General features: G+C 42.6%; 1 protein-coding gene across 1 annotated transcript in view; it reads left to right on the top strand.

The window, feature by feature from the left end:
* Positions 1 to 8,263: 8,263 nt before the first annotated feature.
* The window catches only part of LOC136642018 (contactin-3-like), a 230,282-nt gene continuing 212,325 nt past the window's right edge, over positions 8,264 to 26,220 (top strand). The window contains exon 1 of the mRNA XM_066618182.1: positions 8,264 to 8,320. The gene's annotated coding sequence lies outside the window, so the exon portion shown is untranslated. The remainder of the gene's footprint in view (positions 8,321 to 26,220) is intronic.

Consider the following 26,220-nt stretch of genomic DNA (forward strand, 5'->3'; position numbering starts at 1 on the left):
AATCTTAATAATGTACTTATTTTGAACCAGCTGAAAGGATATGGGGAGGTAGACAAGTGATATATATATTTTTTTTAATAGGGAGAAAATTTGGCTCTCTTGGGAAATACAAAGTAAAATTCAAGATGTGTGGAAAATAAGGTGGCTGCCACAACACTTTGCCTTGCATGTTCTGAGGAAAGCTGATTAGCCTTGGGAGAGATTTAATGCAATTCCAAGTCTGGTAGCCACAGACATCTTAGCTTTCTTCGAATTTACCAGTTCAGTAAATAAACCTGCTGCCTTAGCCAATGCAATAAACAGAAACTACATACCAAGACAGAACACATTTGCTCATGTAGTGGGAAGAACTATCTGCTTGAGCTCCTGTTTTCCACTCATCACTTCTTACATATATAGTAAGCTGAGAAGTTGAAAATTGCAAAAAGATGTGCATGCACACATAAGCATATGCATGCGGGCACACTCACACACAGAGTGTGTCACACTTTGGGGATTAAATAAAAGCTCCAACCAATTTCTGGGCTGCAAGCCCAGGAGAAAAACTGCCAAGTTCACGAGTGCCTCTTTGATGTGGGAGCTGGATGAAGATTTTTATAGAGTTTGGCTTCCACTGCTCACAGTATAGTGTTCTAGCAAGTACTGTGGTAATTAAGGTGAACCAGAAGATCCCATTATAACAATGCTGTTTTAGAGAGTTTAGTTCTTCAGTAAAATCTCCGTAATACGAACAGACCAGTGAGCAATCAACCAAACGCCACTTTTTCGCAGCACTTGGGATGCCTTCTTAATGTTACAGTCTGTAACATTTTGTAAACAAAGCATAGACACTTACATGCTCACAAAGCTCATGAAAAATATGCTGGAAGAATATTTTTGTTCATTTTTTAAAAAAGAAATCTCACTGCCCACCCAAAAAAATTGCTCAGAGTAGTCTAAATGGAAGTTATTCCATCTTATACTCCCAGTGGCTTTTTGACATAGTTGTGCACTGTTGCCAACACTGCTGTCATACACACAGACAAGTGTCTGCCAATACATGTGTAAACATACAAAATCTTGGGTCCATGTCTGCCTGGTCCAGATTTCAAATATACTGGGGGAACGTAACAAGAAAGTCCAGAGAGCAGTGAATGGCTATATTAGGGGGCAATTGACTGGATAGCAGAATGAATAACTGCAATGTGCCTCTAATTAGGCTAGCAATAACTAGGAGACAGACTATTCCAAAATGAAATATTTATTAAAAGATGACAAAAACAGAAAAAAGGCAATATTTGTATGTAAGATTGGCTACACAGAGTTTTGAGTGGTTTTAGGTGAAATAATACTTGTAACTAGTTCCATTTGGACAGGCATGGGTTAAAATGAAAGGAAGAGAAAAGAGAGTAAGAATTTGGGCTGCCAGTTGGGCTGATATTCCTTCAGCAGAGACAAGCCATCAGGGAGAAGGATTAGTAAGAGGCTTAAAACAGGCACCAGGGAATGAGGGGCTTAGAAGAGACGTGGACTTATTAGGGCACAATCCTATCCTGTGCTGGAACAGGCAAGTCAAGAGAATTGCGCTGTATTCAGTGCAGGATCATGGCCATAAGCGACTCAGCCAGAGGCAAGGGGAAACTTTTCCCCTTACCCCTGGGTAGGGGCTGCTGGCCCCTATGGGTCTCCTCAGACTTGCGCACCTTCTGAGGTGGTGCAAGTCCGAGGAGACCGGAATGGCTTGAAGCCATTCTGTTCTCTCCGGGGACGGGGGTTGGGATCTGGCATAACTGTCGATCCCAGCCCCGCCTCCCGCTCCCTGCCCACCCCATCCTCTACCCACCCAGGAACGCCTGCCTGCCTGCCTGCCTGCCTGCCTGCCACCTCCTCTCTGCCTCCCCCCACCTACCTTTTGTCCTTGTGTCAGCCCAGCCTGGCCAATGCAAGTGTTGAGGAGGAAGCCGGTGCAGAGGCTTATGCCAGCCTCCACAGGCCAGTGCTTCTCGGAGCACCAGCCTGGCTTACTCTCTGTAAGGCAAGTTTGCAACCCTCCTGGGCCAGCGAAAGGGACTTGCGTTGACCCAAGGGTGCGTTTGGATTGCACCTTTAGAAAGAGAAATTACCTGTTCTTAGTCTGCTAGGTAGACTGAGGTACATTGTCCAAGGTGAACCGTTGGTATATACACAGGGCTTCTGGCCATATATGCTGATGGTCCCGCAGTGCACAACAGCTGCATGCCTTTTGTGATGCCATACCAGGACTTACAGCGGCAGATTGAGAGAACTGTTACTGTAAGTCCAGGATAGGACTGGGCTGCTAGTCACTCCATTCCAGCACCTTGACCTAGAGATGTACAGGTGGGGCTTCCCACCCCCAAGAACAAGCCAATCTCAGTACTCCAGACAGAGAACTTTCCCCAATCTACAAATGCACAGTGGGCTTTATGATGCAGTTTCAAACAAAGGCTGTTTGCAAAGTATGCCCCAGCAGCTTTTTTCACTGCTGAACTGGAGTTTGTGGGGAGTTAAAAGTACCCAACAATACTGAAAATAGGGAAAGGAAAACTGAGGATGCATCAGGTACCAAAATCAGAGAGGTTCCTGAAGGGACAAAAAGTAAGGCAGGGTGTGGGCAGCACACATATTTAGAACTTTGGTAAGAGAAGCAACCTGGAGGAGTCTGCAACGGCTGCCCAGGTGGCCAGCTGAGCTCCATCAATTATTTAGGAAGTCTTGTGCTTACAAATGAGTTTATGACAAGGCAGAGAGCCTGAATTTGCAAGCCCTAGAGGAATGTGACAGGCAGATGCCACACAGTGCTACAGATTTCCTTCCAATCAATGGCCCTTTATTAGCATCGTCTTGTTTAGAGGGAGACATACCTCAAACCCTTCAGGGCTAAGTCATGGCTAACTCCCAGCAGCCTCACAGCCCAATCCTATCCACACTTTCCTGGGAGTAAGCCCCACTGACTCTAATTGGACTTACTTCTGAGTAGACATGCATAGGATTGGGCTGGGAGGGTAATTAATGCTTCTCTTTGTGAAGAAACATTAATTCAAGCTAGTTTAAAAGCAGCAGTGGTTGGGCTGCTGCCAAAAAACCCTCTCTTGATTCCACTGTTTTGGATAATTCCCAATTTCTTCCAGCTATCTATTTTTTTTTTTTTTTGTCAAGGTATGGCGGTCACCTGGTTTCAGGTTTTCCTGGATGAGACTGATTACCTAGATCAGTGGTTCCCAAACATTTTGGCAACAGGACCCACTTTTCAAAATGACACTCTATCCAAATCCAGCTAGCTTTACAAGACCAAAAAAAAAAAAAAAGTTTCACTTACCAGCTGAAGTTCTGGTAAGTCTTGAAGTTTACAAGACAAAAATAAGTTTCACTTACCAGCTAAAGTTCGTCCTTTGCCTTTTGATAATTGTGAGGGCTGCCTTCTGGAGCATCATCAGATCAGATTGGATCAGGTGCTTCACCTTCATCAGATCAGAACCATTCTGGTAACCTTGCAGCCCCCTTTGCCTGGCCTTTGATAAGAGCCAAGACATATTTGCCTATTCATGAATGAACATGAATTTGTGTCTCAGTTTCGCTCTCCATAGGGCTCAACACATTTTCCTTGTCAGCTTGGAGGAGCGGGAGAACTTCATTCTCAAGTTTGTTTGGGTCTACATTCATTGGATTGGAGCAATTCTGCTGGTGTTGCATTCCCCTCAGACTGTCATTCAAAGTGGACTGAGGCACATTCGCCTACTTATGAGTCCGTGCACATGTACTGTTCTGTTTTGGTTTCCATAGGGCTCAATTACTCTTCCTTGTCAGCTATATCAGTTTGTCAGTTTTGTGACCCACCAAAAATTAGGTCATGACACACTGTTTGGGCATCACTGACTAGATGCTTATTAAATTGTTGACACAATGGTTTGGGTACTGAAGCAGCCTTGGTTACCATCTGGGTGATTTTACCAGGAAATTGACTGATGAGCCCATCTCTTTTGGTATTGCAGGATCTCTTTTGGTATTGCAGCATCTTTTGATATAATGAATCCTGTCCCTGGACTGCATGGAGTCAAAATTTTGCAGTGGTCTTGTTATTCCTAGAGGCAAGTCTCAGAAGGAAAACCTGTTCAGCACATACATATGCCCCATGGTGTCCAGCAGAGTTCTACTATGTAGAAATTCTATTTAATATCTATGGAAAACCACTGGGAGAGATGATGCAGAGATCTGGAGTTAGCTGTCATCAGTGCACTGGTGACATGTAGCTCTATTTTTCGTTGTCTTCTCAAACAGGGAAGCGGTGGAGGTCCTGATCAGTGATGGGCTTGATACAAACAAACAAGAAACTTAAACCAGACAAGAAATAAGTCTCCTGATCAGGAGAACCAATCCAGTGATAGGATATCAGCCAGTTCTGGAGGAAGTTGCAGTCCATGTGAAGTTGTGTCCAGGTTTGCAGTCAGGGACTCTTCATTGCTCCTGGATGCTTAGGTGACTAATACAACCAGGAGTGTTTTTGGTCAACTTAATCTGGTGTGCCAGCTGCATGTTTGTTTCCTAAAATATTTATACACCCATGTATGTAATGCTGGAGAGTGCAGGCTAGCATGACTCAGACCAGTATTTTATCCAGCATTCTGCTGAAAAATCATCCACCTCTCTTGTTGCTCTGATCATATTATGCTCCTGCTTAAATCCCTACAATGCCTTCTGGTTTGCTCCCAGATCCTTCAAAAGCTTCTTGATCCCCCCCCACTTCTTTGCCTGCATATCCTGACACCTCTGACTCTCATTCACCTCTACTGCCCTCAGCTGCTCAAAGGTTTCTTGCTCCATGAAACATCTCTGCTTCTTCTCTTTTGCTGTCACTTATGCTTTGAACCATCATGCCTCTGTGATGCCAACACTCTTATTTCCTTTAAATCTCTCCTGAAGACAAGGCTTGGCATTGCCCAGCCCCCTAATCCTCATATTACCCTTTTACCAAGGCTGCAATCCTATCCACACTTACTGAGGACTGGGGAGCAAGCCACATTGATAGAGGTTTTTGAAAACTGTGTTATTTACCTTACTCAGAAGTAAGCCCATTGTGTTCAGTAAGACTTAGACTTACTCACTGGAAACAAACAATTCTACTCACTGACTATAATGGAATTTACTTAAGAAGAGATATGCAAAGGCTTGGGTTTAAAGCCTCAGTAAGCATACAGGATATATATTCTTCCCTAATCTTTCCTTGCATTCATGTCTCTCTTCTTCCTATGTTGTCTGAATCTTTGGGATGGGGGACCTGCCTTTTCCCCTCTATGTAGAGTGCCACATCCACGGATATGATCACAACCACAATGATGGTAATAACCAAAGAAGTGAACATTTTGCAGGATGGGCTGCTTCTCCCCACATTTAATTCCCTGACAGAATGAACCTGTATGGCTGATGTACTGCACACTGGATGGTTGCAGTGAGCCAGGAAGATTGGTTTCTCAACTCTGTGCTGTATAAGGATGCAAGAGAGTTCCTTTCAACTCCTTGGCTTTAACCCAGGCCAAAGAAAGCTCCTTCAAGCAGGCAAGCTGTTGTGTGCCTACTGAAATGGGAGATTATTTATTTAAAGCAGCGCCTCTTCTCTCTCTCTCTTCCCCCCCCCCCCAGCACTCAGAGAATAGCAATCAGTGCTGAAGGCAAGGATGGCAAAAGCTCAATGTCTGGAAATGGAAATGCCAGCCAAGGAGGAAAGAGAGAGAGATATGCCCTGCAGCTCCTCCTCTCCCTGCCTGCAAATGACAATAAATAAACTGGGCTAAGGGGTTGTTATTGAAAGGTGAGAGGAGAGCGCAGGGCAGGTTGCCACTCCTTTGAAGTTTTTCTTTCCACAGCAAGCTGAAGAGCTTGTTCAGGATACAGAGGAAGGCCTTTTCTTCTGGTGATAGGACCCCTGGGAGAAGAGGTGAGCTGTCTCTCCTCTGCTCTGCCCTGCCAGGAGGTGGAGAGGAAGGGGGCCAAAGGCTGAGACATGAGGCCTTGGCATCAGCTGCTCTTCAGCCAGGGAAGTGGTCAGTCAGCCAGGCCTTTGTGCCAAAACTTATATGAATGTGGCCACACAACTGTGCATCCCTTCCATAGCCCAGGGAAATCAGACATCTCCATTTGAGCTATGTGTGAATATTTGTGGTATTTCTTGAGAAGGGACCTTTGGCTGAAGCCAAGTCATGTGTTAACTACAAGCAAGAGACTCCAGGGTGTCCAGATACTATGGAGGACAGAGTGCCTGTATCTTTAACCATTGTATAGAAGAGGGAATTGTGGCAAGTGCAGCTTTATAAACCCTTCCCTGAGCTGCACCTGCTAAAATTCCCTCTTCTGTACAATGGTTAACGACATAGGCCAGTGGTTCTCAAACTTTTAGCACTGGGACCCACTTTTTAGAATGAAAATCTGTTAGGACCCACTGGAAGTGATATCATAACTGCAAGTGACATCATCTAGCAGGAAAATTTTTAACAATCCTAGGCTGCAATCCTATCCATACTCATCCTGGAGTAAGTCCCATTTACTATCATTGTTAAAAGCATATATAGAGTGGCCTGTTAAAAGTACAGATCTGTACATTTCTCCAAATGCAGTAGCATACCATGATAGCATCAAGTCTAATATATTAAAAATAGAATATTGAAATGAGTGGGGACCCACAGAGTAGGTCCTGACCCACAGTTTGAGAAACACTAATAGGCACTCTGTCCTCTATTGTACCTGGTGATACTGAGCAAGACCTAGTGGATACCTTAGGACACGTTTCGCAAACTGTGGGTTGGGACTCACTAGGTGGGTCAAAAGCCAATTCCAGGTGGGTCCCCATTCATTTCAATATTTTATTTTTATCAGATTTGATGCTGCTATTTGAGGAAATGTTACAGATCAGTACTTTTAACAGGCTATGTATATGCTTTAAACAATGATAGTCTTTGGACTTACTCCTGGGTAAGTGTTCTAGGATTATAGCCTAGGATTGTTAAACATTTTCCTGCTTGATGACATCACTCCGGTCATTACATCCTTTCTGGTGGGTCCCAACAGATTCTTATTCTAAAAACTGGGTCCTGGTGCTAAAAGTGTGAGAACCACTATGAGCATGTGGAAGCATTTTGGACTGTTCCATTTCAGTCTGCAGGGGGGTCCTAATTTTGAATCCTCCCCCAGGTTAAAAACACAGGTGCATGTGGTAAAGCAGCAAACCTTTTTCTTCTCCATTGGGTGCCACAGACAGCACAACGCGTGGCGTTTGGGGTTCGTGTTTTTATTTGGCATGGGGCCCCGTTTTAAAGTGGCACCTCAAACCCCCCCCCCCGGAGCGTGAAGTGGATGGGTCCAAAATGCTACCTCTTCCCTTTGCCGAACGTGGGCTCGAAATCCCGCTTCAAGCCCAGTGAGGGAGCTTCGCTGAGGCTGCAACCTGGTGTGAAGTCCCATTGAATGCAAAGCAATGCACTTGAGAGCAAAGCTGGGGGAAGGAGGGCTGCATGGTGAGGCGGGCCGTGCTGGAGCCCACGCCTAGACCTATCTATTCGGAAGTAAGTTCCATTATAGTAAATGGAGCTTAAGCACAGGAAAGTGAGGGTAGGATGACAGTCCCAGGCTGCAGTCCTCCTATGCACTTACCTGGGAGTAATCCCGTTGTGCACAATGGGGCTTGCTTCTGAGTAGCCCTGCCTGGGGCTGCGCTCGAGCATCGTCCAGGGCTCCTACTAGGTCGGGGGACCGAGTGCCTCTACCTTTAACCCTTGTGCAGGAGAGGGAACGGGGGCAGGGCGGGGGCAGCTCAACGTGGAAGCCCGTGAAAAGCTGCCCCGCCCCCAGAGGACTGTACCCTCAAGGGGGAGCGCTGTGTGAGCGAGGAGTGCCCTGAGCAAGCCCACCCCCTGGTTGGGTTTGTTGGTGGCACTTGGTGAGGGGTCTGTGTGCTGTTCCTGGGGGGAGGGCGCCCCTTGTCACCAGCACTGCCCGCCTTCTTTGGGGGGGTGTTGCCCCCCCGGGGCAGGAGGGCGCGCGCTGACAGAGGGGGGCTGCTGCGCACAGAGCGCCTGCGGGCGAGGGCGCGCGAGATAGAGGCAGGCGCTGCTGCTGGAGAGCACCTCACCCGCTCCGCGCGGCGCCGTCCTCGTCTCCGCCTCCTCGCCTCCCGCCAGCCCTCCTTCCATCCCTCCCAGCCATCCCCTGCGCTGGTGTCTGCCACAGCCGCTCTGTCTGCTCCAGGAGAGGCGGCGGGCGCTTGCAGGGGGAGCCGCAGGATTACCAGCTCGAGGCTGCTCCTGGGGAACCAGCGTGCCCGCTTGCGGACCAGGTGGGTGGGTGGGTGGCTGGGGGGGGGGGGCAGAAAGCAGGGGAAACTTTGCTGGGAGGAGGGGGGCGACCCCTGGTGGGGCGGCGGAAGACCCCTGGTGGGGCAGCATCCCTCCCAAGCTGCGCCTGCCCTCTAGGGCTGGAGGAAGTTGGGCTTCGCCCTGGTGGTGGAGGCAGGAGGAGAGTTGGGCACTCCCGTTCGCGCAGCCCTGGCGCTTGTTGTTATTTAGAAACTTGGGACCGCGCAGTTGGGGCTTTGACGCCCCCCCCCCCGATCGTGGGACTTGACTGGAAAGGAGAACCTGCAGAGAGGGAAACTGTCTCCTGATCGCTGTGATACTTGGGTAGGAAGGTCGCTGCTCTTTTTACAATGTAAACGGCTCCCGTTTTCTCCTGCCTTAGGCTGCAAATCCTAGCCACGCTTTCCTGGGAGTAAGCTCCATTGACTATAGTGGGACACTTCTGAGTAGAAAGGCATAGGATTGGGCACTTAGCCTCGTTTTCTTGCCTTTAGATCATCTACCAATGTAGATCGCGGAGGGAAGGTGTGTGATTTTTCTCTCTTCCCCCCTCCCCTTTTTTCCTTCTTGCATTGGTGGCATGCTTTGAGGTTTGCCAAGGAGAAATGAAATCTACACGTTCCTTTCAACGATCTTGCATAGCAGGAGAAAGAGAGAGAGAAAACAAAAACCCTTAGGAGTTGTTCTCTGGGTTGATATCTGAAAGCAGCTGGGGTAGCTCCTGCTGCCTCTGTTCCTTTCACCCTTACTCCCACTTCATTTTGCAAGAATAAATGCAGAGGGGGGGGGGAGAGAGAGAGAGATGCAAACAAAAACCAACAACACCCCAAGCTCTTGTATTGGCTGGATGAGGCAATAAAAGTGGAGAGCAGAGATTATGCACTTCTGAGAGTAAGGTGCCTGTAGGTGTAGTCAGATCATGTACAAAAACAGCATCTTGTGGACTCTTCAGGACTTAGATGCACAGTACTATCCTATTTATGTTGACTGGGGGGATTGTACAAGTCCGGTTCTACAATCGTGTTCAGGTGCAGGGATGGGCTTACTTCCAGATGAGTGTGAACAAAATTGCAGGCTTATTAGGCTTTGGGGAGACTTGCAGCCCCTCATCAAATGCATGGTTATCTAATTGTAAACAACGGGGTTAAAAAGCTGTGACAGGGAAGAGGTATAGTCTCTGATTTCACAGAATGCATCAGTGTTAACAGCAGGAGGTGGTGGAGAAGTTAGCAATGTGGAACCAAAATATGCCTATGAGAGCATGACAAGGAGGGCAAAATCTGGAGGGATTTTGCTTTGCAGCAGATGAGATTGCGCCAATATGGTCTTTGTAACACTTCTGGTGTTGCATTGCCTTCATAAAAGTATTGGAGTAAGGGGGGAAAAATCTGTGTTGAAGTACCAGTAATCTAAATAAATATTACTGAGAACTGCCAGTGATTCACAGTATCTGCATGGTCTCCCCAATTTTATTTTTGAGCTACCAGTAAGTCAATTACATTCCCCATATATGTGGTCTTGATCTCTCAGTGTTAACTTGAAATACTGAACATGTTTCCTAAATGCTTACAAAAACAACCCTGGACTTTATAATTAGGAGAAGATGCTAGTCTGTTTCCTGTGGACCACTGTAGCAGCAGTACCAAAGCACATTCTAATGCTGCTGCATTTGAACTGGTAGTGCGAGTTTCACTGGGTATCTCTTTGCTCTAACTTTTGTGAGCACTAGGGGTCAGAGAAGCTTTCTGTCAGTCATTAAAACACACACAAAAAAAACCCCTTACATTGAATGTTGCTTTATTTGTAAACTGAAGTGTTTGGTTTTTTTTACAGTCTAATTAGAAATGTGCAAAACTGCAGTCTTCCCTTTCATATTTGTCCATTGAAAGGGCTCCTTCAGAACAAACTTGGCTTCCTATTCCAGGTTTTTAAATAGAAACTACCACGCGTGGCTCCCTTTCATCAATAACAATTATTTTTATGCTTGGACAGTTTGTCAACTCTTAGTAGGATTATAGATGAATCATAGCAGTTATGACATCAATTAATTCTATCCTTAGGTGTGCGCTACCTTCTTGAGTTTTAGGAGGTCATCCAGTTCATCCAAGCTGTTCTCTGCAGTGCATGCTTTATCTGGGTTTGCATCCTTGGCAATTCTAATTTGCCTTTTTTGCAGGTTCTTCTCTTAGCATTGTAATGTGTTGCTCAAGTACTGCACTTTATTGGATCTTTTGTGACTGAATTTTATCGGTTGGTTCTAAACACTCTCAGCTGTCTTGGACTGAGTTACTGTTAGCTTCCTATTAAGCTTACAACCCAGTCCTGTGCATATCCATGTAGAAGTAAGTCAAACTGAATCAATGGGGCTTATCCTCAAGTAAGTGTGAGCAGGACTGTAGGTCATGTTCTTATTGTTTCCTTTGGCTTGACTTTAGACTCAGTATTGTTTTATCTTGCTATCTGCTCAGGGTGACCTGATATCATAACTGCAAAAGAGGTCAAGGCACCTCAAATTACAGGACATCCAAGCAAAATGTAGGACATGACAAAGCTAAAAACCCTTGTATATTGATTTAATGTGGTTCATTAAAACACTATATTACTTACAGTTTTAAATTTAAACTATATTACATATAATCTTTAAGATGTGTTTTGCAAATATGTTTTTATCTTGTATCTTAAATTACGTTTTTAATTTGTTTTTAACCACTGTTGTAAGCCACCTTGGGTCCCTTTGGGGAGAAAGTCAGGATAGAAATAATAATAATAATTTATTAATAACAAGAAGGCTGTGCACTGCTTGCAGGGTCCGGCTCACAGGGAAAAGAACATTTTAAGTACTTTTCAAGGACACAAGTCTAAAAAAGAGGACATGTCCTGAAAAAAGGCGATGTCTGATCACCCTGTATCTGCTAAAGTGATGGAACATGTGCTTTACATGTAGAGGGTGCCAAACTAATCCCCTGGTATCTCCAACTGAAATGATCTCGGAGAGCCATTGACCATCAGAGTAGATGGATCTGGACTTGATGGAGCAACTATATTATTTGGTACAAATCAGCTTCATCTGTACCAAAAAAATGAAGCTAGAAAGGCCAAAGGAGAGATCGTTCTGCATTCAGCTAGGCTGGTAGTTTAATTCCTGTGAGCAGCATGTGATAATACTGCCAAATGCAGCACACACTGTGTTATCCAATTTTGAGGGTTGTGGCTGAAGTTTTATAGGCACTTTGGAAACTTGTTATAAAAGAGATTTGATTTCTGACTGAGACTTGCATGCAGAGTTCCAGACAGGAGTGACTTTTTTAAGGGACAAAGCTATAAACAAGAAATAAGGATTTATAACAGAGGTTCGGTCTGACTTTTATGGCACTGAAAATAACATTTCTGGGATGCATGCAGACAGGTATGGAAATGTGTAATCATTATACACAAAGCTTAGTTTCAAAGGCATTTGAAATGCATGCTTTTAAAGAGTATTTGACAGAATTATTTAATAGTAGTGTGTAGTATTCACTGCAGAAATGCTGGTTGACTTTTTAAAAGAACCCACTTCTCAGTGGTCTTAGAAACAATTAGGTTCACATTTTCATCTTGAGGACAAATTGAAGTATGGCATGTCATGTATGTATGTTTAATGCAGATACTCTGATCTAAAATTATTTAATTATTGTCTGGAAATCTCAGTGGGATGCAAGTACTATGCATTGTGTGTTTCAGTGTGTTTAAGTGGACTTCAACCATATATTGAATAAAAATTGAACATATGAAGTTGGCTTATATTGACTCACAATCCTATGCATGTCTACCCAGCCCAATCCTATGCATGTCTATCCAGAAGTAAGTCCCATTAGAGTCAATGGCACCTACTCCCATGAAAGTGTGGATAGGATTGGGATGTCAGTCAAGATTGTCTGTGCTTGCTGACTGGTGGTGGCTGTCCAGAATTTCAGCATGAGTCCTTTCTAGCTCTACCTGTATATGCCAGGGATTGAACCTGGAACATTCAGCTCTTAAAGCTTGTTTACTTTCAGTGATATGCATGTTCTGTATGTAGTATGCAAATGAAGAATTTGATAAGAAATCCCTGTGGGATATAAATACTATTAGGTTACAATTTTTCAGAATTCAATTTTTGGTGAATCTTGGCTGCATTTTTATTTTTTATTTTTTTGTAAAACACTGTTTTATTCATCATTGTTGCCAATACTGTCCTCTCTCTCACACACACAAAGAATCACATGCATTTACTCTACCCACCACACACATCAGTTATCTGAGGTCTGTGTTTGTCTGGCTCAGGCTTCAGACCAAATTGGGGGGATTTAGAAACACTGACCAGAGAATGGCTGTTGTGAGGCCATTGATTGGATAGTGGGGTGAACAACCTCAAAGTGCCTGTAATATGCTACTTGTAACTACAGGGCAGAGGGTTTCAAAAGAAGGTAGATCTTATTGAAAATATACAGAGGATACAGGAAAAGGGTATTTTTTAAACTTGTGTGGACTGGGAATGGAGAATATCTGAAAATAGTTCCATAACAACAAGTACAAGTTAAATGGAAAGGGGAGACAGAGGGATGGAGTCAGTCTGCCAGCTGGGCTGAATTTTCTTCCACCCAAGATGAATGAGTGGGAGGGGGAGAAGTCAACTGGCAGGAGCTTTAAAACAGAAACTGGGGTTTTAGATTTTAGCAAAGTATAGGGTTATTGAGACTAGGATGTTTTTAATTCTAGGTTGTTGGGAGGAAAGGAGATTTTTGAGATATTGTGAGGGGTAAGAGAAGGGGAATTACTAATCCATAACCTGCTGGGTAGACTTGGGTTTGCTGTTCTTTAGTGAAGCAAGGCCGAGTGGCACTGCTTTGGGTCCCAAGGCAAACTGAAAAAACACGGCCATAAAACCTCTTGGCAGGCAGGTTAGGCAGTTCCTCTGAAGACGAGAGCAACTACCATTGGCTGGAGACTTTCCAAGTGGGGCAAAATCTCCCTGAGACAGAATGGAATTTTCTATGGGAGAGAGAGAGAGAAATTACTATAATGGACTGTGTGGCTGCTTTCAGAGGGGAAGGAAGTGACAAAGTTCCAGACAGGAGGTAGTTTATATGAAAAAGCTGCAAAAGCATTCCTGGACAAAATAACTGGAACATCTCCTGCATGTGCTGCTTTGTTGCCTGTTGGGGAGATAAAGCAGGGTATAAATTTGTAAAATAAAATAAATGTGTAGCCAGAACTTAAATGGGCTTGAATGAGTTATGATTTGTCCTTCCAGGAGGCCATAAAGGCTTAATTGCACCACAACCAAAGAGGTTTCTGAAGGAACAAAAGTATGACAGATTGTGGACAGTACCCATGCTTGGGTCTTTGATAGAAGAGACTTTCCAAGGAGTGATTTGAAAGGACTGTCCAGGTACTCTGAACATTGGGCAATTAAGCTTCATTTATTTTTCAGGAGAATGCATGCTTGCAAATGAAATTATGCCAAGGTAGGGAACATGAATTTGCAAGACCTTAGAGGAGTGTGAGTCACAGAGATTCTGCAGTGGTGCAGTTTTCCATTCTGGTCAATGGCCCTTAGTTAATTCACTCCTTCTGAGAAGAAATATTGGCTTATCTTCTGGAATGTCTTTTGAGGGCCAAAGTGGAGTTTGTAGAGACTGTGCATGTTTGGAAAGGGTGGTCATTGGCAACATCATGCCAGTGAAGATGACTGGACTGTGTGTGGACAATGCTTGATGGAAACTTAAGAAAGCAGATGGAATGAGTTTAGGAAGAATTTCCAGTAATGGGGACATGGCCTCAAGTGTAACTCATAGCTCTTTGCTCCTGCCAAAAATTAATCAGAAGATGAAAATATTATACACACTGAACAGATTATGTTCAAATGTTATGTTCAAGGATTATGAACAAATAACGTTACATGAATCACTTATTTTGAGTATGTACAATCCTGGGCATGAACCTGGAAGTGATTGATAAGTTGACTCATACTAAATGTATGAGTCCAAGCTGTATGAGAAACTGTGGATAACTTATTTAATGGGTTATTTCAAAAGGGGTATAACTAGGCTTAATTTATAGAAAGTGTATTGAAATAGAAACACCTGACTTTGATCTGGTTTCCACAATCCAATAAAGCAGTGGTTTCCCATCTTCTTGGTGCTGTGATCCACTGTGGTGGGTTGCAACATGGGAGTGACTTACTAGGTGGGTAGGGAGGCTCTTTTGTGTCATGCTAGGCTGGCAAACCAAGCTACTGGCCTTTGCGGGTCTCAGAAAGCCACTCTGGTTTTTAGAAGCAAACAGGAAGTGTTTGTCCAAGGCTTCTGCAGGCCATTCTGAACCCTGCAGAGACATGTAGAGTGGGTTACCAGCCAGGCAGAACCCATAAGAGGCCTCTGGACTTTCTGCTTGTTCTGATGGTTCAGTATTTCTAAACTACCAAATCATGGTTTTTTGGTTGTGTGAATCAGGCCTTTCTATCTTCTTACTAAATTCCCACTGAAATATAAGAAATGTTTGTTTTGAGGGAGACTAATGTTGAATTCTGTATTGTTCACATTGGAATGTGTTGTATGAAAATAAAATAATCGCATCCTACAGGAACTTGTCCATGTGAGTTTTCTGCCTTGCTAGCTTGTATTCAGCAGACACTAGCACTGTTGTGTCTTTCATCAAGTCACTTTATGTTGCTATGTTGACATGAAATGAATGTGCCAGCATTGCGGCCGCTGCGATGTCTTGTTCTGCCAGGGTAGCTGTCATGAAGTGGGTTGTTGAAAATGAGCATACTCTGAAAGGGAGCATGTGGTTTGTGCTTGGGTTGTGAATGGAGTACAAATCTTGTAGTGCAAGACCATAAGCCAAATGAAGCATAGTTTTATTTTATTTAGCACCATCAAAATACATGGCATTTACAATAGAAAAGATGGGTCCTTGTCCCAAAAGTCTAAAAATAAGGCACAAAGAAGACAATTGAAGAGAGAGGTGCCAGGATAAATGGGGAAGAATATGCAATTATTTCATGTACACATTCTTAGAGTTACTTGTCATAGAGTAAAATGTCTAGAGAGTAGTGCAAAGTCTTCATGGAAAAGGTGGATTTTGAGGCTACTAGATGATGTCTACAAGATCTGAGAGGGCAGGTATAATGAGGAGATGGGATGAACCTGTTTGAGGAGCTGGGGATTTTCAGGTGTTGAGGGCATTGGTCATAGACAGGAGTGTAGGTGGTATGAGAGCAGAGGTAAGGAGCAGCAAAGCAAAGGAGGGCTGCGGCAGTAAGGATTTAGGAGGCTTGATAGAACCAGGTGTGGACAGGAGGATGCTATTGGGCTTTAAGCAGGGATGTGACATTATCAGAGAACAAGAGGAGTGTGATTTGGTGGCAGGATGCAACACAGAGGTGAGGGTACTGAAGTGACACAATGTGAGATCAGTCTTCTCCCACTTGCTTCTTTGTGTGCTAACGTTTAAAGACACACCCAGTAACCTTCTACCAGGTAACTTCTTTGTTTCATTGGATGACTGACAAAAAGGTCATGTGTTGCAGCTCACTGCTCTTATTTACCCAGTTAGCAGAAAATAAAGTTCTAGAAGTTGCTAGCAGACCTGGATGTTTTTCATCACCCACCCACAGAATGTAGAGTGTGCTACTGAATCCAGTGACTGGTCTCCCATTATACCTGGCCACACAACAGCTGCTCAGAAGCTTCCAGAGTGCAGAGAAACAAATTAGAACCTAGAAATCCAATGCCCAATGATGGAGATTCAATTCATTAAGTCAAATTATTACTGAATTGGAACACGCTGAATTTATTGATCACTAACTGAAGAATTTGATTGATGATACAAGACTTGCACTGAAGATCAGTGATAGAGCACAATATTCACTCACTGAAGTACAATTTGTGATGTCCTGGACTTGATACGGAAAAGATGACAATTCATAAAGAACTTTTCTGAACATCTTGTTTTTGCATATTGAAGCAACTTCAATATGGGTGCTTCTCTTTTATTTTGCAGGGGAAGAGTAACTGGCCCACCTCACCCCAGCAGTGTCTGTTCTAGTGACTGTCTGCTGATGCTCTTTTGTATCTTTTTAGATTGTGAGCCCTTTTGGGACAGGGAGCCATTACTTATTTGATTTTCTCTGTAAACTGCTTTTGAACTTTTTGCTGAAAAGCGGTATATAAATACTGTTAATAACAATAGTAACTTAAACCATACCAGAAACAATATCTGAAAGCTAAACATTCATCTTTCCTTATGATAACACTTGATGGCACTCTTGGCAAAACTATATCTGTTGCATCCAGCCATTCACACAGAACAGTCATGAGTTTGCCAAGAGAACTTCTTAACCAAGTACTAGTGCATGGAATTTGGTGGAAGGATCTGTTACTGGCAAACACTGGAGTGATAACTTTGGTTACTTTTAGATTTCTCTCTCTCTCAAAGCTAGGACAATTTTTGGAAATAGTATCAGGCATGAAACATTTTTATGTACCCCTGCTAATTGGGTAAGAGGCACTTTTTCAAGTGGGTGCTCCTTTTTTTTTTAGCAGGGGGAGAGTAACTGGCCCACCTCACCCCAGCACTGTCTGTTCTAGTGGCTGTCTGCTGGTATTCATTTGCATCTTTTTAGATTGTGAGCCCTTTTGGGACAGGGAGCCATTTAGTTATTTGATTTTTCTCTGTAAACCGCTTTGTGAACTTTTAGTTGAAAAGCGGTATATAAATACTGTTTATTATTATTATTATTATTATTATTATTATTACAGGCCTGTTGTTGTTTAAGCAGTATGATTTATCTCTATGTCAGGATCAAAGATTACAAACAATGAATAGGTGGTAAAGGCAGAACATTTGTAGAATGTAGTTAACACACACATACCCTGAAATTGTTTCCTGATCTCTGTAGTACTTTGAGGCATATTACAGCATCTCTCTTCAGTTTTGCTCCTGCATTTTCTGGGATTGTATGGTGTGCTTTTGGCAATGCTGCCTGATTAATTTCCAGCATAGGTATTTAATAATTACCTGTTGTCTCTGCTATGTCTTCAGGGAACAATTTCCATTGAGTCTGTTACTTTAACAGTCCCCAGATGTCAGAACACCTAAGCCAGCAGTTCTTAAACTTTTTTTACTGGCGGCTCCCTTGACCTACTGGGCCATTAGCCATGACTCCATATTAGGTTTGCAATGCCACACGTTGTGGTGGGTTTTTCATGAGGATTCCACAGCTCCCTGACTGGTTTCCGCAGCTGCCCAGGAAGCTACGGCTTTCTGTTTGGAAACCACTGACCTACACTGACATGGGTACTGTTGTCCACAACCCTATTTGTCAATTGGAAGGAATCAGGGGCCACTTCTAGCTCTGTGACCCAATGTAGAAGAAACTTTATTATTCCTGTAACTGTTACGAACAGCTGTGTTTGTCTTGGTGGCCCTGGCAATTTAGTGACATGTGAGCTGCTTTGAAGACCGGAACGGATGGAAAGGCAGGATACAAATGTTTCAAATACATCAATAGCCCTAAAACCGAGACAGCACTTAGAAGAAACTCAGTTTATGTTCAGATATATTTGTGTAAGTACATTGTTGTACATTTGTGTTGTAGGGACTGAATGCAGAAATACAGTGGCATTTTTGCATGGTTCTGCATGTACTTTCACAAGCACATGTAGATGAAATTGCCCAAGAAGGAGCTGTAAGTTTTATGTATAACATGTTGCTCAAGTGCACATCCAACTCAGGATTCCATTTGGATCAGTGTAAGATCAGCAGTGCACGTAATTATTTGAATACAGTTGTATCTTTTGAAATGATTCTGTTTTATTTCTGTTACTTTACCTTGTATTTTGTGCCTCACTTCAGGAGAAATTCCTTTGAGAGATTAGTTTAGCTGTATTTTCAGCACTGGAAAATAATATGTAAATAGACTTGTAGTGCAGGAATCTGTAAAACTCCTTTCCAACCTTGGGTCAGATATTTTCATCTGTGTTGTGGTTACAAAATGAATGGAAACGATAGGTTTCCAGCATAGGAAGTAAACAAAGTGCATTGAATCCGATTGTTTAGTGTTTTTCTATTTCCAAACAGCATTGCTACACTTGATTGCTACATTGTGGGTTGAACTTGGTCAGAGAAACACTCTAATATGTGTTCTATAAAAAACAGGGAAATAGCTTAAATTTGCAGTTCTTTATCTGTTTGCTTGAAAGAGATGTTTTGGGTGATTGTAGCAATTTCCCTCTTGTTTTGTATTCAACTGGGAGTAGCCCAAAACTGCTCAGTGAAATTCTTTGCTAGCGGCAGTCCCTTTATTTTGCTTAAACCCTGGTTTAGATTCTTCCATATTACTATGCATACTTTGCCATTTCAGTGAGACTCTTCCAAAAATGGAGTTGAACAATGCCATGGCTGTTACCATTGTATAAATTTTCAGACTTAAGTGACATAACATGCTGTAAATGTATCTGTTATAATGGAGGCAGCTGTATACTCTTTTAAAAACACCATTGCAGAAGTTGCTGTTATAGTACTTGGCCACATTTGGGATAATGGTAGCTATGATTCCTAGCTCATCTCCAGAAATGTTTGCAACTGACTAAAAGCAGTTTCTGAAGTGGGCATTGGAGCTCCAACTAGTGAGAAAATAGTTGCACGCCTAAAATGTCGAAACAGGTTTTATATTACCTTGGATGATGCATATTTATTTTAGTAGGATTCGTGTGAGGTTTACCACTTTATTCAACAAACTTGCTTTATTTACTTAGAAAATGATAGTGCTGTTCTGTAGAGTTCATAACAGTGCACAAAATGTTTAAGCCAAACAACATTAAGCAACAACATTAAAAGAAAATAAAAAAATAAGTAAAAACTGTAATAATTGAAACAGCAAACACAGATTCAACTCAGCAGGTTAACTACCGAAATCTTTCTAAAGAATTTCAGAGCATTGGGATTGCTGGTGAGAAGGCTCTGCAACTCACTGAAGCTGTTTCAGCATCCCTTAAGAGAGAATCTGAGATAATAGAAGCTCTTTGGTGCTAAGTGAGGTTGAGGAGGGCAAGGGACTAATCCAGGTTGAGTATTTATTTTTTCAAGTTAACCTAGACCATGATGACTTAACAATTTCTAGGTCGAAATCGGTATTTTGTACAGTTGGTATCGATCTTTTTCCTACCATTGCTTGATCTTTCATTCATACATATAAAAAGGTCAATTGAGTAAAACATTGTCTTACATTTTGTAGTCCCTTAATGTGGAAGCCTAACTACGAGTAGGACTTTTTCTAGTATAGGAGCATCATGGTTCCTACTCTTAAAACTTAGGGTGCAATCCTAACCCACTTTCCAGCACCCACATTGCCCAAGCAGCTCCGAGGAAAGGGAACAAACATTCCCTTACTTTGTGGAGGCCTCCGTGAGTGCCCCCCAACTGCAGGATGCAGCACACGTTCCCATTGGCACTGCTATGCCAGTGCTGGAAAGTTGGTTAGGATTTCGGCCTTAATAACCTTAAAATTGTAAGGTTCTTAAGCATTTAATAATGGCACATAGGAATTGTTAGATTTGCAGCTGACATCTTGCAGAGTTTATTAATACTAAAGAAGTGACCTCTTTAGGGCAGTGGTTCCCAAACTTGCTGATGCCCGTAGCCTTTTCTTCCTGGCCCAGCTGGGTGTCACCATCTTGGATCTTGTAAAATCTTGCAGATTTGGGGCTCTAGTGAAGGTAGGTTCTTACTAGTATTTTTAATTACTAACCATGTCCTATTTTTGTGAACTTCTTGCTCCCTTCTCTCCCCCCCCCCCCCGTTTCTAGCACTTTTTCTGGGTTGTCTTAGAAGATGTCTTGTTTTCTTGGAAGAAAAACCTGTCTAAATTAGAAAGAAAATTTAGACATGGAAAGATCCATGCTGCACTATGGATATTTAATCATCTTTGTTGCCCATCTCCATGAATTCCTTTCTACATTATTTTTGCTATTATGTATTTCAGTTCTTTAAAATGCACATTGCATTTTCAGTTTGTTAGCTGCAAATATTCCAAGCAGACATTTATAACAATGAAATGCTTCTTCTGAATTTAATATGACTTGACTGAATTCATTCCTCCCAGTTTTACATAATTATGTTGGCTATTTATGGTTATAGGGTCAGTTTTCTTGAATGTAACTAATATAAAATAAATAAGGAGATAAACTAACAGAAAACTGTAACAATAGCTACTATACGCCTTCATGAAAGTGTAATCTCCCCCGGACTAAGTTTCTCTCCAATTCTGAAAATAAGAATTCTTAATGCATTTTGTGTTCTTCGGTTTTTCATTGCAGCAAATGACACAAGGGCATTTTTCTTCTATACGTCTCTGCTTCATAAATTTGTAGCCTTTTGTCATAATACGTAAAATCTTTGAGAAAATGAAGTCTGAATGCTAAGCTGATAGAACATTCATTTTCAACCACTGTGCCGTGGCACACTGGTGTGCCGTGAATGGCCCCCAGGTGTGCCGCGGGAATTACAGAGAGGGTCATTTATCAATAGGACCATTGGGGGATGTGAGCCCCCATTGACAGCACAGTGTGCTTTGTCAATTGTCAAAAAGCTGATGGTGTGCCTTGACCATTTTAGTGCCTTGCCAGTGTGTCGCGAGATGAAAAAGGTTGAAAATCACTGTGATAGAGGTAATTTTTCCAGTAAGTCAAAATGCAGCCTCAAATGTTCAGGATTCAGACCACTATTCAGGATTCAGACCACTATTTTATAAAATAATCTTTTACAGCAGATAACTTTTAAAAGTGTTAATTCATTATATAAAGTTTAAATGTTGACTGAATATGTGCATTAAATAACTTGCAGTGAAGCTAGTTCACGGAACCTACAAAACATTGGAATTTGTGAAACTAGGGCTGCAATGCCTCCTGCAGAGAAGACATTGAAATCAGTGGTATTTACATCAGAGTAAATATGTATAGAATTTGGCTATAAAAGTCTTACACAGCAGTCCTATGCATATTTACTCAGATGTAACTCCCACTGTGTTCTGTGAGATTTTCTCCCAGATACGTGTGCATAGGATAGTAAGCTTACAGCCCAATCTTATGAGCTTGTAGCACTGATGAAACTTATACTCTGCTTGCACTACCTCCTTTATGGCTTTTGCAAAAGGCACTCTGGCAGCATGTGATGTAGTGCTCCTGCTCGAGGAGTACACTTGTCCCACCCAGTGGAGGAGGGTGGAACAGGGGGTGGGGAAATAGGGCAGCATGTGGGAAGGGGTTAATCTGGCAGCAGGGGCAGCTGTTTCCCCACCCCCTTCTTAGTTTCAAACTTCTGCCAGCAAAATTGCTGGCACAGGTCTGAGGAGGCCGACAGAGCGGTGAAGGAATTTAAAGCTCCTTTCCCTTCCAAAGCCTTCCTAATCTGCCCCCTGCTTCCACTGGATACATTGTGTGCCTTTTTGGCACGGCTGAGCTGGTGGGTGAGTGGGAGGTTAGGAAAGGGCTGATATGGCAAATGCAGCTACAATCTATTATTGAGATTGCTAGAGGATTAGTATATTTGCACCCTTTATTTAATGTCAGTGTGTGTTTTATAAGGCAATCCCTAGAATTTGTAGTGATAGGCTTTAACTGAAAAGCACATTTTTGCTTCTATAGGCCTTCTGGAATTGTCTTGCCATGCCAATACATTTGAAATCATGTTTCGGTCCAACAGAGCTTGACATTCAGAAGATGTTTTAAAGCTACGTGTATTTACCTCTTCTGCAATATTAAAATATAATCAATTTCAAGTTTTTATTGTTGTAGATTTTTTTCTGCAATAAATCATTGAGGACAATCAAGCAGCTTTACAAGGTTTGATTTAGTATAAAATGCTGGTGATGTAGTTCTGCCTTACGGTGGAGGTGAAAGCAGTCATGGATTGCGTGTTTTGGGAAACCCAATCCAGGGTAAGCCACTGCGGTAAACTTTGCTTAGCTTACTATATACTGATTTCTCCAGTCCTTCAACAACAACAAAAATCTATGGTACTCATGGTTGAAGTTTACTTCATTCAATCTGGAACTCAAATTAGAATAGATGGAATGCAAATTGTTGTATTTTTAATTTTATTTTTGTATAAAAGTTATATCCTACCACAGGACTTTTCAAACTGGGGCGTTGCGATGCTGAAGCCTGAGGGCCCTGGCCTCTGCCCCCTTAAGGGCCAGTAAGGAGGCAGGGAGGACAGTGACACAATCCCCAGGATCACACGTCGCTCAAGGGGCTGCAGGGGCTTGGCTGTACTTACCAGAGCCTCCTGCAGCCTCCCAGGGGTCAGGGAGCCCTGTGCGACTGTCTGCAGGGCTCCCCAAAGCTTCAAAAGTGAAAGTGGAGTGATCGCACCCCTCCTCCGCAAAATTGGAAATGGAGCATCATTGCCCCACTTTCACTTCTTCAGCTCCGGGGAGCCCTGTAGATGGTTGCGCAGGGCTCCCCACTTCCCTGAGAGGCTGCAGGAGGCTCTAGTAAGTACAGCCAAGCCCCTGCAGCGCCCTGAGCGACATGATCCTGGGTATCGTGTTTCTGCCTTCCCCCACCCCACTGCCTCTCCCACCCCCATAAGGACTTAGAGTGATTTTCAAACTCCCTAAGAGTTTGAAAACCGCTGTCCTACCAGATGACCCAAACCTGGTCCTTGGGGAGTCTTGGCAGATGTACATCATAAAAAGATCAATAATCTTCTTCAAATCTATCCACATTTAATTTCTTCTTGCTCTTTTACATTTTTGTTCTTTAACATAAGAATAGCCCTGCTGGATCAGGCCATAGGCCCATCTAGTCCAGCTTCCTGTATCTTACGGTGGCCTTTATTTCCTTCCATTAACATTCCATTCTTTGCATGCTTCCTGCTCCCTCGATTGTTTGACAGTTTTCTGTTACTGGATGCTTTTTCATGATTTTTTTAAATTCATGAGTTTGTTAGTATAAAAATGTATAATAGACAGATTTCCTTACATAATTGGTTTGCTTGTGCTTGCACTTTATCATAGGCTTTGTAGTTTTAGGGATGTTTGAATGCCCTGAATTATATTCAAACATGCCTTCCAGTAGTGGGAAAGTCTCTAATGCTCATAGAAGATCTCCTTTTGACTTTGTGGAGTGTTACATGAAAATAGTGATCCCCATATTTAGATACGTTCTTGCATACGTAGTGGTCAGATAGCATGTGACATGTGTCACATTTTGTGTTGTCATTTTGTGTTGCTTTGTGTTGCAAGCTCCTGCTTATAGAAGCAGGCTACCTCAGATTGCCAGATGCAAGGGAAGGCACCAGGATGCAGGTTGTGTCTTGTTGATTTGTCTTGAAGCATTTGGTGGGCCACTGTGAGATACAAGAAGCTGGACTAGATGAGCCCTTTGGCCTGACGCAGCAGGGCTCTTCTTAAGTTTTTAAGGTGGGCTGCATTTCTGGACACAGATTCCACCAGCACAATCCAATGAAAGGATTAGGCTGTATGTCACAAAAGGACAGATAATTACATAATGATGTAAATGTGAAGGTAGTGTCTATTTCTTAATCTCCTGAAGTGCAGACGTTCTGTGAAAACAGTGAAATTCTTTAAGGCAGCTGGAAAATTTCTACTGTCAGAACTATAGAATTTGACTTTAATTCCAATTTTTGTAAAAGAAAACAAACCAAAGCTTTGCAGTTGGATTAGTTTTTGATTGGTCTTTATAGCTGTGGAACTTTATTATATGATCTGTTATGCACCTTGCAGCCTTGTTTTCTATTTTCATTGATTAGTCAGCTATTTTCATTTTGGTCAGCTATGAATTAACATAATTCTCTAGAAACATGGAAAACTGCTTCTTGCAGGTTGTCTGGAACTTGAATAGTTGCTGTAGTTCACACTCTTTAAGAATGTCATTTATTTTTTTATGAGCCACATGCTCTCTTGAAGAAACAGAAGTTTTTAAAAGTCTTTAAAAAGCAAAGATCATCTAAAGTCATTTGTGTGTGTGTGTGTTTTCTTTGAAAGAAAAAGCTTTCTGCAAGTTCTTGGGTATTAACTTTCTTTTATTATCCTTCCTGTCCTATAACATCAAGTTAGCAAATAGAGATGAACAGAAAGTTGGAAACAAGTTGGAAAAAAGGGGGGGAACATAATGCATTGGAACAGCTGGTGCTCTACTACTTCCAGTTCTGCGGCTATACTTGGCAAAAAAGGACAAGGAAAGGGCATCCTAGCAGGAGGGAAGCTATTTCAGTGGCAGCTGGACTTTTTCTTGACCTGTTGACTTCTCTTTGTTCTTCTTGCAGCGTACTTTCTTAGAACCTTCTCTTTTGGCATTCAGAAGGAGAACATCTCTGATCTGCCATGTTTTATTACATTAAGGCCACCATGTGGCAGCTATGTATTAAACTAAAAGGATGCATTACACATACATTGTGTTTTTGTCAGTCACGTCATCTCAACTCTGCACGAAGATAACAAATGGCTCGGTGATAGAGACTGCAGTTCAGCAATACATCTCTTTTCCAGTCGCTCTTTACGTTCAATATAGCTGTAGCAAAGTGCAGAAAGAGTGGATGTTTAATTCAGTGCTTGTCACTGTAGAATTCAGCATTGCCTTCAGTTTTCATTAGCCCTCCGAAAGTGCTCTGCATACTAATTTGTGAATCACTAATGTGATAATTCTTCATGAACCCAAAATTCTAGAACTTGTTGGCTGACCTTTGTCTTTCTGCATGCAAAAGGCAGGAATGCTGTTTACGCTTGATAGAGAAATTAGTGTAGGGGTGTCAAATTTTCATCTGGATGGCTGAAGTTAGCATTTCTGGTGCCTTCTGAGGGCTGGAAATGACATCATTAATTAGAAAATGACATCATTAAGCAGATGATGGCCAGAAATAAGTACTTTGTTCTCATACAGAAACTCATTAGCTCGGGTTGACAGAAGAGAAAATAAGCAAATCCTGTTCATATTTTCAAGGAAAGAGCCCAGTTATCATACTGGGGGAACTGGATTATAATGGTCTGGATAAACTTCACCCATGGGCCTTATGTTTGATACCCCTGAATTAGAAGATACCTTGTTGAGAATTAACTCTTCCAAGTCGTTCATTTATTATGAGGGAAGCTTTTAACGTCTGCTCTCTTTAAAGACAAATCTGCATCATTGAGGGGTTTACATGGTTGGTCATGTTCTCTGTTCATGATGGAGAGACCCCACCCTCATCAGAGAAACCTTGGGTTCATGAGAAGTATGGGATACAAATATACTAAAGCAATTAATGGAACACTTCTTTGTCACTATTCAGCAGATTACACTTTGTGATATGTGCTGAATGTCAAAGACTTGTCTTGAATTTTTCATCACAAGATCTGACTGTATCATAATTGCCCAATAAGCACATGGTACAGGATTTGGGCCATGTTTATTCAGTAAATGCCAATCAACAAGGTACTGTCAGAAAACCCTGTAGTGGGTCCAAACTCCCAAACACTCCTCCCCACTTTAGTGCAGATGCCTGTCCTGGAGGAGACAGCAAACAGCTTCGGTCACACTGACCTGAATGGAAAGGCATGCTGAGCTAACATCTACCTAAAAGACATGCCCTTGGCATGAAGCTCCCAATTACCTGCCTCTACTTCAGTTGTAGGAGGGACAGGGAGGGACAGGGCAAAGATTCCCCTATCTTCGGAATGGTTGTGAAAGGGTGGCATTCGGCAAAAACTGTTTTCTAAGGAAAACTATCATTGTAATCTTGTGTATGTTAACTTAGAAGTAATTCCCACTGAATTCAGTGGTGACTTATTTCATGTCAGTGTGTGTGTAAGATTACATCCTTAAAATAGTGATTTATGGTATCTTTTAGTCATTTA

The sequence above is a fragment of the Tiliqua scincoides genome, chromosome 2, assembly GCF_035046505.1.
Source record: "Tiliqua scincoides isolate rTilSci1 chromosome 2, rTilSci1.hap2, whole genome shotgun sequence".
In the NCBI taxonomy this organism is placed as follows: domain Eukaryota; kingdom Metazoa; phylum Chordata; class Lepidosauria; order Squamata; family Scincidae; genus Tiliqua; species Tiliqua scincoides.